The sequence below is a fragment of the Anoplopoma fimbria genome, chromosome 14 (genome assembly GCF_027596085.1).
Source record: "Anoplopoma fimbria isolate UVic2021 breed Golden Eagle Sablefish chromosome 14, Afim_UVic_2022, whole genome shotgun sequence".
Lineage (NCBI taxonomy): Eukaryota > Metazoa > Chordata > Actinopteri > Perciformes > Anoplopomatidae > Anoplopoma > Anoplopoma fimbria.
The window spans coordinates 1183616-1196379 of record NC_072462.1 but is presented as its reverse complement, the minus strand read 5'-3'; positions in this window follow the sequence as shown (position 1 = coordinate 1196379).

Here is a 12764-nt window from a genome sequence, read left to right as displayed (position 1 = left end):
ACACACACACACACACACACACACACACACACACACACACACACACACACACACACACACACACACACACACACACACACACACACACACACACACACACACACACACACACACACACACACACACACACACACACACACACACACACACACACACACACACACACACACACACACACACACACACACACACACACACACACACACACACACACACACACACACACACACACACACACACACACACACACACACACACACACACACACACACACACTCACAGCCCTGTCGTCGTTCATCCTGCTCTCCATTCCGCGTCCTGCCGCCGGAGAGCTCAGACTTCACCGCAGCAGAGCAGGTACTCCTTCTTCTTCTGTCCCTGTTATTAAAGACTCTTTACTGCTTTCAACCTCAGATACAGAAAACACAGAAGACTGAGAGATAATTAGGTTAAAGATCACTCCAATGTTTTGCATTTTTAACTGCTGTGTTAATAAGAATAACTCTGAGAACACTACTGAGAATGATGACAAGTAATAGAATTAACTTTATTTATTAAGCAACTTTGATACAAAGAGCTTTACAAAACAGAAAAGAAAAATAACATTAACAGTTCATATCTGGAAGAACATTTAGAAGTGAGTGAATTAACATTAACATAATCACTTCATCGTATTATTAATTATTGAGGTGTAAATAATCTAACATTTTTACATAAAAGCATCTGTTGATGTTTGCAGAGTTGTTTGGGGGTCCAGAATAATGAAAAAGCATCTTCACTATAAACCTCATATTCATATTTAAATCAAAGAAATCAATATGTATTAGTATTTGCTGTCATTGTCTTGTTGACTTTAAAAATAAAACTTACATTAAGTTTTTAATGGATTCTTTTAGATTGACATTTATACAAATGTACTTTATTGCTACTCTTTTCTAGTGTCTCATAGAGATCATATGTGATGTAACTGTGTTTGTGTGATGTTACTGTGTTTGTGTGTGATGTTACAGTGTTTGTGTGATGTTACTGTGTTTGTGTGATGTTACTGTGTTTGTGTGATGTTACAGTGTTTGTGTGATGTTACAGTGTTTGTGTGATGTTACTGTGTTTGTGTGTGATGTTACTGTGTTTGTGTGATGTTACTGTGTTTGTGTGTGATGTTACTGTGTTTGTGTGTGATGTTACAGTGTTTGTGTGATGTTACTGTGTTTGTGTGATGTTACTGTGTTTGTGTGTGATGTTACTGTGTTTGTGTGTGATGTTACTGTGTTTGTGTGATGTTACTGTGTTTGTGTGATGTTACTGTGTTTGTGTGATGTTACAGTGTTTTGTGTGATGTTACTGTGTTTGTGTGATGTTACTGTGTTTGTGTGATGTTACTGTGTTTGTGTGTGATGTTACAGTGTTTGTGTGTGATGTTACTGTGTTTGTGTGATGTTACTGTGTTTTGTGTGATGTTACAGTGTTTGTGTGATGTTACTGTGTTTGTGTGATGTTACAGTGTTTGTGTGATGTTTGTGTGATGTTACTGTGTTTGTGTGATGTTACTGTGTTTTGTGTGATGTGTGTTTTGTGTGATGTTACAGTGTTTGTGTGATGTTACTGTGTTTGTGTGATGTTACTGTGTTTGTGTGATGTTACTGTGTTTGTGTGTGATGTTACTGTGTTTGTGTGATGTTACTGTGTTTGTGTGATGTTACTGTGTTTGTGTGTGATGTTACAGTGTTTGTGTGTGATGTTACTGTGTTTGTGTGATGTTACTGTGTTTGTGTGATGTTACAGTGTTTGTGTGATGTTACTGTGTTTGTGTGATGTTACTGTGTTTGTGTGATGTTACTGTGTTTGTGTGTGATGTTACTGTGTTTGTGTGTGATGTTACTGTGTTTGTGTGATGTTACAGTGTTTGTGTGATGTTACAGTGTTTGTGTGATGTTACAGTGTTTGTGTGTGATGTTACAGTGTTTGTGTGATGTTACTGTGTTTGTGTGATGTTACAGTGTTTGTGTGATGTTACAGTGTTTGTGTGTGATGTTACAGTGTTTGTGTGTGATGTTACAGTGTTTGTGTGATGTTACTGTGTTTGTGTGATGTTACAGTGTTTGTGTGTGATGTTACAGTGTTTGTGTGATGTTACAGTGTTTGTGTGTGATGTTACAGTGTTTGTGTGTGATGTTACAGTGTTTGTGTGTGATGTTACAGTGTTTGTGTGTGATGTTTTAGATGACTGTGTCTTTGCTGCTTGTTTATGTTCACAGTCTTGCTGGGAAAGTTGTAAAAACAGAGTTCTATTTTTTGGTTTAAATATTTCCGGCTGTTAATGTTGGACTGTAGGAGGATTTAATGACTGAATGTTTCATGGAGAATGTGAGTGAATGAATGCTGTCGGTGTGAAGGAGGTTGATTGTTAAGGAAGTACAACTTTGAGGTACTTGTACTTGAGCATTTCAACTTTGTGCCACTTTATATTTCTCACTCAATTACATGTATCTGACCACTTCAGTCACTGAAAAACATTTTCCATCAACATATGATTAGTTTAATAAAAAACACTACTATTAGCCTCATAACCCAATAAAATAATTCAGTGTATATTATACTACAACACTCAAGTGTTCATTATGAGTATTTTTTACTTTAGATACTTTAAGTATATTTGATTGTTAATACTCGTAGCCGTACTTAAGAAAACTTGAATGCAGAACTTGTACTAATAGAGTATTATTATATCGTAAAGGTCTCTTATTAATATGTAATATCTTGTTGGTTTAATATGTACAAAAACAATGGCTTAAATACAACAAATTGTGTTTTTAGAACCAATTGTGTTCCGGACTATTTCTTGCAAGCAAAATGTACCAATGTAGATACTGGGGAAATATTTATACTTTTATGAAACTATCCAAAACGCTTTTGCACTCTCAACTATAAAAATATACATAGTTCTGATAAATTAGGAAATATTTTGTTTATGTCTCTACATTTTGAAATCTTTGGGATAAATAATGAATGAATGAAGCTTTTGGAGAAATGATGTCACAATCAGCAGAAACACCAATGTGGACGCTTGTGGCTCATTCCTATTGCATATTTATAATTCTGTGTAAAGAACAGCATCTTTATAGTGAATGTTTTAAATTGCCTCTGCGGCGTTCGATAAACTGAGGTTTTGTTTGCATTCCTCAGCCGATCATATTTGTAACAGCTGCGGTCGACAACAAGTGATTTAGAGCCGAGAACATCGGAGGGGCTGTGAGCAGCTTCAGGCCCAACAACCCCTCTCTGTGTGCTGGCTTAGACATGGCGGCTCCACCCTGACCCCACCCAACACACACACACACACACACACACACACACACACACACACACACACACACACACACACACACACACACACACACACACACACACATCAACCCCCCAAATAACACAGCACAGTCAACCTCAATTTGTGCAAACCGCTGGTGATCAGGAAACAAGGGGTTAAATGAATGTGTGCATGTTTGTGTGTGTTTATGCGATAATTAAGAAGAAGTCTCTTTATGAATAGAAGCTTCTGCCGTGTTCTGCAAAGTGTTGGCCGTCAAATGGGCGGAGCTTTAAAGGAAACGGTCCTCTAAATAGTCCGAGTGTGTGAGTGTTTGTGTGTGTTTGTGTGTGTTTGTGTAGCCAGCAGCTTCTTGAGGACACGTTTTCTAAAGTTTCGTCTGTTCAGCAGAAATATAAACATTTATTCAGGGTGAGAATATTAACAGACTTTGTTCACTGCTTAAACAAATGAAAGTCAGAGGAGCCACAACATCACATATAGAAAGATGTTTGTAGGTGAGTGAAGACCATGGGACTGAGGCGAAGGTGTATGAATGCTGCTTTCAGGACCATCGCGTTCATTCCATCGTCTTTCTCACACTGATGATCGTTTCTTTAAGGTCAAAACAAACCAGTTTGTTTTGGCTGAAACCTCCAAAGCTTCATGTGTTAAAGCTGCATTCTCTCTCCTGTCCACCAGGGGGCGACTCCTCTGGTTGTATAGAAGTCTATGAGAAAATGACTCTACTTCTCTCTTGATTTATTCCCTCAGTAAACATTGTAAACATGAGTTTATGGTCTCAATCTCTAGTTTCAAGTCTTCTTCAATACAGCATGATGTTCATTTAGTAAATGATGCTCCATTTAGAGTCAAACAGACCATAAAGCAGGGGATGCTTTAGGGCGGGGCTACACACTGATTGACAGGTCGACACCAGAGACGTATACGGCGTCTCTACGTCACTCCTCCTCACTCCATATATGGTCACTTCCTGTTCACTGGTTGCAAAATCAACATGGCGACGGTTGTAATCCAAGATGGCGACCATGGGTGATGGATTGTCAGTTTTGGGAAAGTTACAAAAATCATTGAATCGTTGACGTGTGAGCAGTTCTATAAAAGTATACTGACACCTTATGGGCCGTTAAAAAGGAACACTGCGATATTTTGTGGACGTGGTTAGCTTAGCTTAGCATAAAGACTTTGAGCAGGGGGAAACTGCTAGCCTGATTCTAAAGCTCTCTAATTAACACGTTGTTTATTGTTTGTAAAGACAACAATTTTTGATTTTAGGTTAAGATTTGTACTGGAACTATATCCTGACAATGTATCCATCCGCACAGTTCTAGGGCAGACTTTATGCTAAGCTAAGCTAATCAACCTCCACTGTATCTTTGTTATCAGCTGCATTTTATTTGTTTCACTCCTGAATGATTTCCATCCTCATTTCATTCTGTTTATGGAGGGAAACAAGATGTAACCCTGAAGCTGAAAGTGTTAATCTGTTTCATACCAACACTCTGAACTTTGACCTTTGGCTTTTCACCCTTGGTACCCTTAATATGGGGAATAAAGAGAGAGTAAAACACAGTGGCATGCTGGGATATAGAACCAGATTAACTTTTAACAGTATGACTCCTCAGGTTCAAGGCGGCGGTTAACAGTTGTAAATTACCCCTCACCCAGTGGGGGAGGGAGGGGGAGGGGGGCAGGGGGAGGAAGGGTTAAAGGGTGACGGTTGATATTATCTGCTCTTTAAAGTGTCAGATATCCTGCAGAGGATGACTGGTGTCTTTGTGCGGCTCAGAGGTTTAATAATCAGGACGAATGTGAACGAGTCTCCGAGAACAAAAAGTGAAGATTTATTAGAAGTTAAAGGTGTATCAGGTGATGAAGAGCAGAAACAGTAGTCTTCTTCACAGTAAAGGAAGATTACAACTCCTCCATCCTTCCTCCATCAGTTCTCTTCAAAAGACAGCTGTAGTCAGAGGTGGAAAGTACATTTACTAAAGTTAGCACTGCACTTAAATACAATTTTACTTAATACTTCTATTCAACCGTATCTCAAAAGGGAAATATTGTAATTTTTACTGCACGACAGTAAACATCAGAAAACAAATGTGTTGTTCTGGTTTAGCAGTTTGTATGTATTTTATTTAATTCAGAGTGAATGTTTGGTTATTTAAGTTTTTTTCTCTGATTAACTCTTGAACGTGACTTTTTTGTAAACGATTGCGGAAAATGCAGACGAATGATCTCGTCTTGTCAGTAGTGGCGATTGGAGCCATGCTAGCTGTTTCCAACTGTTTCTAATCTTTATGCTAAGCTAAGCTAACCTGCTACCGTCTCTGTAGCCAACAGATAGGAAGAGTGGTGGCAAACTGTTCCTTTAAGTTGTGTGTCAGTATCTTTGATATCTTTGAAAAGTTACTCCCTTATTTTAGTGCCTTTTTCTACGAAAGTCCAGCAACTTTCTCCTCTTTACGACGATAAAGTCTTTTCAACATAAACTTCGGCCTTTACAGGATGTCGTGAAATACTTAGTTAGGTTTATGAAAAGATTCTGGTTTGTGTTAAAATAAAGTTACGTGACAAATAAATCAAAGTTGGCTTCTTGTTTCACACGGAGAACGAACAGCAGTCTCCTGGAGAAAATATCGTTCTTTACACTTCCTGATTCATGATCAAGTGGATTACATACTGGTTTGCTTTTGTGTGCTTTTTAAGAGTTACAGGGCTTTTATTTTGAAGTTAAGCTTTGAAACACTGAATGAGAACAGCCTGGTTTAGGCTCTGGTTTTAAACTCGTACAGAGCAGGCAGTCGACACTGTGTGATCAGGAAAATATGTTCATACGGAGAGCTGAGGTCAGAGGGGCGGGACAGGAAGTCCACTGTTCCCCATCACTTTGCTTGGAGCGTCCTGATTGGACGTCAGAGCTCCTCTAACAGAGCCACTGTGCTGCTCACTGAGGAGCCTTTGTAGCGGCCGCGGTGGTGTGACGGTGTCGAGGCGGACCGGTTTGAACCCACCCAGAATTATTTTTTTATGAATGTTTTAGTGTGCGTGCAGTAAATACCTCCACCCATCACTTCCTACCCCACCCACAGTCCAACACATACAGGCTCTTAGGGTGTCGGCGTGTGGCGAGGTGCACTTTTCCAGGTTAGCCGTTACAGCAGCGTGTTCCTGGTCTGAATCTAGCATCGCTGCTGAATAACGTCAGTCTGAGAGGAAATAGAATTCAAGTTCAGCTTCACTACAGCTCCCAGAACAGAAGTCTGTGTTCAGGTGGAGGGAGGAGGTTTCTGTGAATGTTTTAAATGAAGAATTTCTCTTTTTTTATTTTTGTTTTATACGCTTATGCTCTCTTTAAAGGAACCAGACTTCATTCACAAAAACAGTCATTTAACCTCTCAGAACAGAGGAGTTGCCTCCATCAGTTAGTTTGTGTTATTGTGTGACTTTGGCGTTTTAAAAGTTTGATTCCAGAACTTTTTTGTCTAGAGACCCACTCTTTAAAAAACAGACATTATCTATAAATCATCAGAAGAGTTGATTTGTGCTTTAGATAAACATTCCTGCCCATTTTTAAGGACATTTGGTCATCACCTTGTTTTATCTTGAAAAGGTAAACCAGCCACTAAGACGAGATATACGTTTGATAAATCACAATTTTGTTTTCCGCATTTGTTATTTAAATACATTATACATTTTATACATGTTAAAGCTTTTATAAATGAGACCTAATGGATAGATTATTTTCATTTCCTGTCATCAGTTTAACAAACAGAATGAACGTGAGACTTTCATATTAGGTTCAATGTTATAAGTCTGCTACTTATTAGAATATTAAGAACAACTGCAGATTAAAATGTTAAATGAAAGACGACGGAAGAAACTCTGCAAATTTAAAATCTCCTGTGACCCAACTGTGGGTCCCGACCCAGTGTTTGGCAAACCCTGTTTTTAAAGGGTTAGTTCAGATTCACCAAAATCACACAACAACAACAAAAAAACAACAACTAAGTGATAGAGGCAGCTATCCACCAGCTTCTCCTGTTTTCTGAGAGGTAAAATTACTGTTTTTGTGAATGGAGTCTGGTGTCTTTGAAGAGAGCATAGATAACAGCTTTAGTTTCCCTTCATAAAGGTCTGTGTGACAGCATGTAAAGAGATGGAAATATTCTAAATATAGTGTTCACTTAAACTGATATTTATTCTTTTAGGTTTCTAAAATTCGTCCCCAGCAGCTTTGTTCCATCTACTGTAGTAAAACTGTGGAGAAGAACCTCAAACAACCTCTTATCTGTTGAACGGTGTCGGCTGGGTGACCTGAATGTTCTCCAGAGAGAAGACGTCCGTTAGATAGCAGCACATTGAAGCTATTTACACCAAACCAGAACCGCCGGGTCTGGATTGTCGTGTTATCACCTCTTTGTGTTTATCTGTAATTGTTGAGAGTGATGTCAAACACAGAATTCACATCCGTCCTTCAAACAAAGGGCTTAAAACGCCTGAAACAACAGTTCTGACGGTTCACGTCGACAACTTCTGGAACGTTCTGAAACATACAATCGGAAATTCACGCCAATAGTGTAGAGATATGAAAGTAGACAGGATTTAAACTATTTCTCATGGTCTCAAAACTACTTCTGTCTTTTTTTATGTGAACAAACTGAGTGCAACAACACCTTTAAGTAGAGAACATCTTTGGTCATAGTCATCCTGACTTCACCCTTTGGTTTGTGGATGTTTTGAAGCCTCAAGTTTGGCAATTTGGCCGTCGCCATCAGCCTCTTTGGCTTTTTTGCAACCAGTGAACAGGAAGTGACCATATTTGGACTGAGGAGGAGTGACGTAGAGACGCCGTATACGTCTCTGGTGTCGACCTGTCAATCAGTGTGTAGCCCCGCCCTAAAGCATCCCCTGCTTTATGGTCTGTTTGACTCTAAATGGAGCATCATTTACTAAATGAACATCATGCTGTATTGAAGAAGACTTGAAACTAGAGATTGAGACCATAAACTCATGTTTACAATGTTTACTGAGGGAATAAATCAAGAGAGAAGTAGAGTCATTTTCTCATAGACTTCTATACAACCAGAGGAGTCGCCCCCTGGTGGACAGGAGAGAGAACGCAGCTTTAACACATGAAGCATTGACTTCACTTGACAGAACCAGAGTTTGCTTTCTTGGCGAACATGATAATCATTATACCTGCTAAACATCAGCAAGTTAGCATTGTCATTGTTAGCATGTTAGCATGCTGAGGTTAGCATTTAGCTCAAAGCACAGCCACAGAGTGCAGCTAGCATGGCTTTAGACTGCTAAACAGTAAACTGGACTGCAGTTAATAGGCTTTACATTCACTCACTGATGGCTGATGGTGAGGACGTACGGTGCACCAGAGAGCTGGAGATCGAACCTCCGACCCTGCCTTTAGTGCCAGACCTGCATCATGAGACAAAGACAGAAAAATACATTAATTTATAGAGAATTATATAAACACAGAGATAACAAACTAGAGTAAACACTAAGACATTCTCCTTTTAACATCAGAAGTTCTGATATAATATTATTATTATTATTATTATTATTATTATTATTATTATTATTATTATTATTATTATTATATTAATATTAGTTATAATACTTTTTGTTACAATTTTAACAAAACCAATGCCAATAATTTCTTAAATAGTGATGTTTTTAATTTTTTTAAACGGTCATTACATTACAATCAAAGGTAAATCCCATGACACCAGCCATTAATAACACATTTATTACAAAAGCAAATATGATCAGTTTGTTATTGCATCAATAATTATAAGACAATATAATATATATTATTTTGCATTATACCTACTTCTACTTTTGGTACTTTAAATACATATTCATGCTACTTTTATACTTAAAGATTTAGGATGCAGGACTTTAACTTGTACCACTGTGATATTACTACTTTAACTGTAGTAACATGCTGCTGTTTTCTCTTTGTTACGGTCTGTTCATGTGGATCGGGTCTAATCGTCTTGCGGTCTATACCAGCCATCTCTTTTACAAAAAAAAGATATTGTTTTTTTATTGCTCACACCTTTTCACTGTAATATAATTCCTCTACATCTTCTGTCCTAAGTGTTCCCTCGGGTCTCTGACCGACTTTAAGGCTCTCGTTGTTTCACGGTTCGTTTGGTTCTTCTACTGAATGAGGTTCTGGGGGGTCAAGTGGACGCTCGCTCCCTTTGCAGCCTCCTCATAAATATCTGTCAGCTTCAAACCAGTGTGTGTGTGTGTGTGGGGGGGGGGGCTGCTAGTGTTACTGGGAAGAGAAGAACAAGAGGTCTCACGGGATGGATTCAATTTTATACTTCTGAAGAATCAAACGGCGCCAGGCCTTTAAGGGTTTGACCGATACGTAGGGCTTCAAAGGAAACAGCAGATATTCAGGAGTTACTTTGTAAGGAAGTACTAGTTTTTCTCACTAAAAACAGATATGGGTGCATTCATTATAACTGTAGTTTTTAAATGATTTTACCCAAAGAATGTTCAACAAAACTACTGCGAGCCTGATATAACATTCAGCACCAGACAGCGCCCGTTCAGCCACGATCAATAACAACAAATACAAACAAAATGATACAAGAAGGAGAAGAAGAAGTGCATTTATTCAATATGAATAAACAGACGATGTTTTGGATGAGTGGCTATGGCAACGGAAGAAATTAATTTTTTAACAGTGAAGATTAACTTCTATGCAGATGATATTCATGTGTCCTGCTTGAATAAGTTGATTATATTGTCAAAAAAATTAAATTAATAATATTCGCAGTTAGGGATGGGCATCGTTAGGATTTTATTGATACTAGTACTCTAATCGATACTCCTATCGGTTGTTTTTGATTATTTTGTGAGAAAAGAAGACAATTAATTAAGAAACACAAAAAGTTCCAAAACCTCAGTCGATGCTGAAGTGAATTAACGCTGTGGCGTAGTGGAGAGCAAGGTAGTTCTCCATTCAGAGGGTCGGTGGTTCGATACCCGGCTTCGGCAGTCGATGTGTCCTTGGGCAAGACACTTAACCCCAAGTTGCTCCTGAAGGCCATCGGTGTGGACTGGATGATGAATGTTAGTTAGAGTCTGATGGTGGCACCTTGATGGTAGCCTGTCATCAGTGTGTGAATGGGTGAATGATATGTAACATACTACTGACTGTAAGTCGCTTTGGAGAAAAGCGTCTGCTAAATGACTGTAATGTAATGTAATGTAAATGATGCTCCATTTAGAGTCAAACAGACCATAAAGCAGGGGATGCTTTAGGGCGGGGCTACACACTGATTGACAGGTCTCTTTTATAGAGGGAATAGAGCTGCTGAACCCATTGACTCTCTATTAAGAGGAGACTTTTAAGAGATGAATAAATCCAGACTGCAGCTATGCTAACAGCTCTATGAGGTAACTGAGCCATTAGAAGTCTGAACTCACTAAAAGTGTTTATTATTTGGAGACGAGGTCAAAGGTCGTTTAAACACAATTCTTATGGAATCACTCTGAACAGAAACTGTAGAGACTAAATAAAAGAGAAAAACCAAACAAGGGCTGGAAACTTTGAGTGAGTGAGCTGTTTGTCTGTGTGATGGTTTAACTGGAGAGCTCTGTGACTGTGTGATGAAACATACTGGAGTCCAGTCTGACAGTAAATGCTGAAGTGTTAGGAACCCCATGAAGGAACTGGTTTATTTAACCTCGCTGTCAGGGCAGTTTGGTTTGGTTTGGTTTTGTTTGACTCTGTGACAACACATGTTTTTGTTATTTTGCCTTTTTCTGCCAAAAAAACAACACAAAAGTTTAGAGTTTGCCAAAAAACTTTGGACCTCTTTTTACCATCAACACAAAAGCTCATGCTCATATGTAAACATCAGCCCGGTATCATGGCATTTCATGAAATATCAAGAAATACAATATTTTGGTCTTGTGTACATTTTTCATGTCACTCAGGGCATAAACAATGTCATTCGAAAGTCAATAAGGATCCTTTTTGTGGTGAATTAAAACAAATAAAATTACAAATTAAACGCATCCCTTAGAAAAAGTATAAAGTATTGAAAAAGTCCACCCATGGTAGGTGGGAGGGTCCAGCTAACACAATACCTTTTACCACGAGAGAGTTTAACTGGTATTATGTTGACAATAATTACCATCTTAGCTTAGCATGTTAGCATGCCAACATTAGCTAATTATCGGAAACACAAAGTACAGTTGAGGCTGATGGGAATTTATTTAGTTCTGCAGGTATTTGGTCAAAACCCAAAGTATTGGACATGTTAAAACGTCAACCTCCTGGTGAGGAAAAGTCAGAGGATCAGTTAAGTCAGTAGGATTCATCCTCTGAGGAACATGAATATTGGTTTTAAATATCATGAGAATCCATCAAAACATTGCACAGATATTTCAGTCTGGACCAAAGTGAAATGAAAAAATAATTAACATAATAGAAATACATATTATTTCATTGTTATTATTTCACAATCAGGTGACCTTTCAAAATAAAAGTCCCTCCCCTCAGTATTGGTGTGAGTATGAGTGCATGTGTTTGTTTTGGCCTGTTCACAGTAACGATCCCTCACTGGGCTCCAGGGACTGGGAGGATCCCACTGGTCTTACTGGGACAACCTCTTCTTGTTTTTCTTTGCTGTTTTACTCTTAGTCAGTAAAACTGAATATATGATACTACAGTATTTTCACAGTTTGGTATTAGTTACTTTAACCGCAGCACAGAATACTTCCTCCACAATTTTAAAACTAATTTAAATAGATGGATTAAACAAATCAAATGAATCATTAACTCTTTAATACACCTGAAACTTATGGACTCTAAAATAAAAAAGTGAAGTAAAACATGTGACATCATCAACATCTGGAGTCATGAAGTATTTAACCCTTTGTTTCCTCCACATCACACCTGTTCTCATACCGCTTCAATGAGAGGAACCATTAACATGTTTGAGGACAAATAGGTGACGTAAACACACAACACACACACACACACACACGCACACACACACACACACACACACACACACACACACACACACACACACACACACACACACACGCACACACACACACACACACCTGGCCTATAAAGTCATGTTTACCATCCACACAGATGGAGGCTGAGGAATGCTGTCACACCCAAACACACACACACACACACACACACACACACACACACACACACACACACACACACACACACACACACACACACACACACACACACACACACACATATGATGATGTATTTTCCGTGTGTTGGTTTTCCGTCATAAACAGCTGATGAGTTTTGCAGTTCACACCTGCTGAAGGTGATAATCAGTGGTGGAGGAAGTACCTTTACTCTACTAAAAGTACTAACACTGTCAAAATACTCTGGTACAGTAAAAGTACTGATACT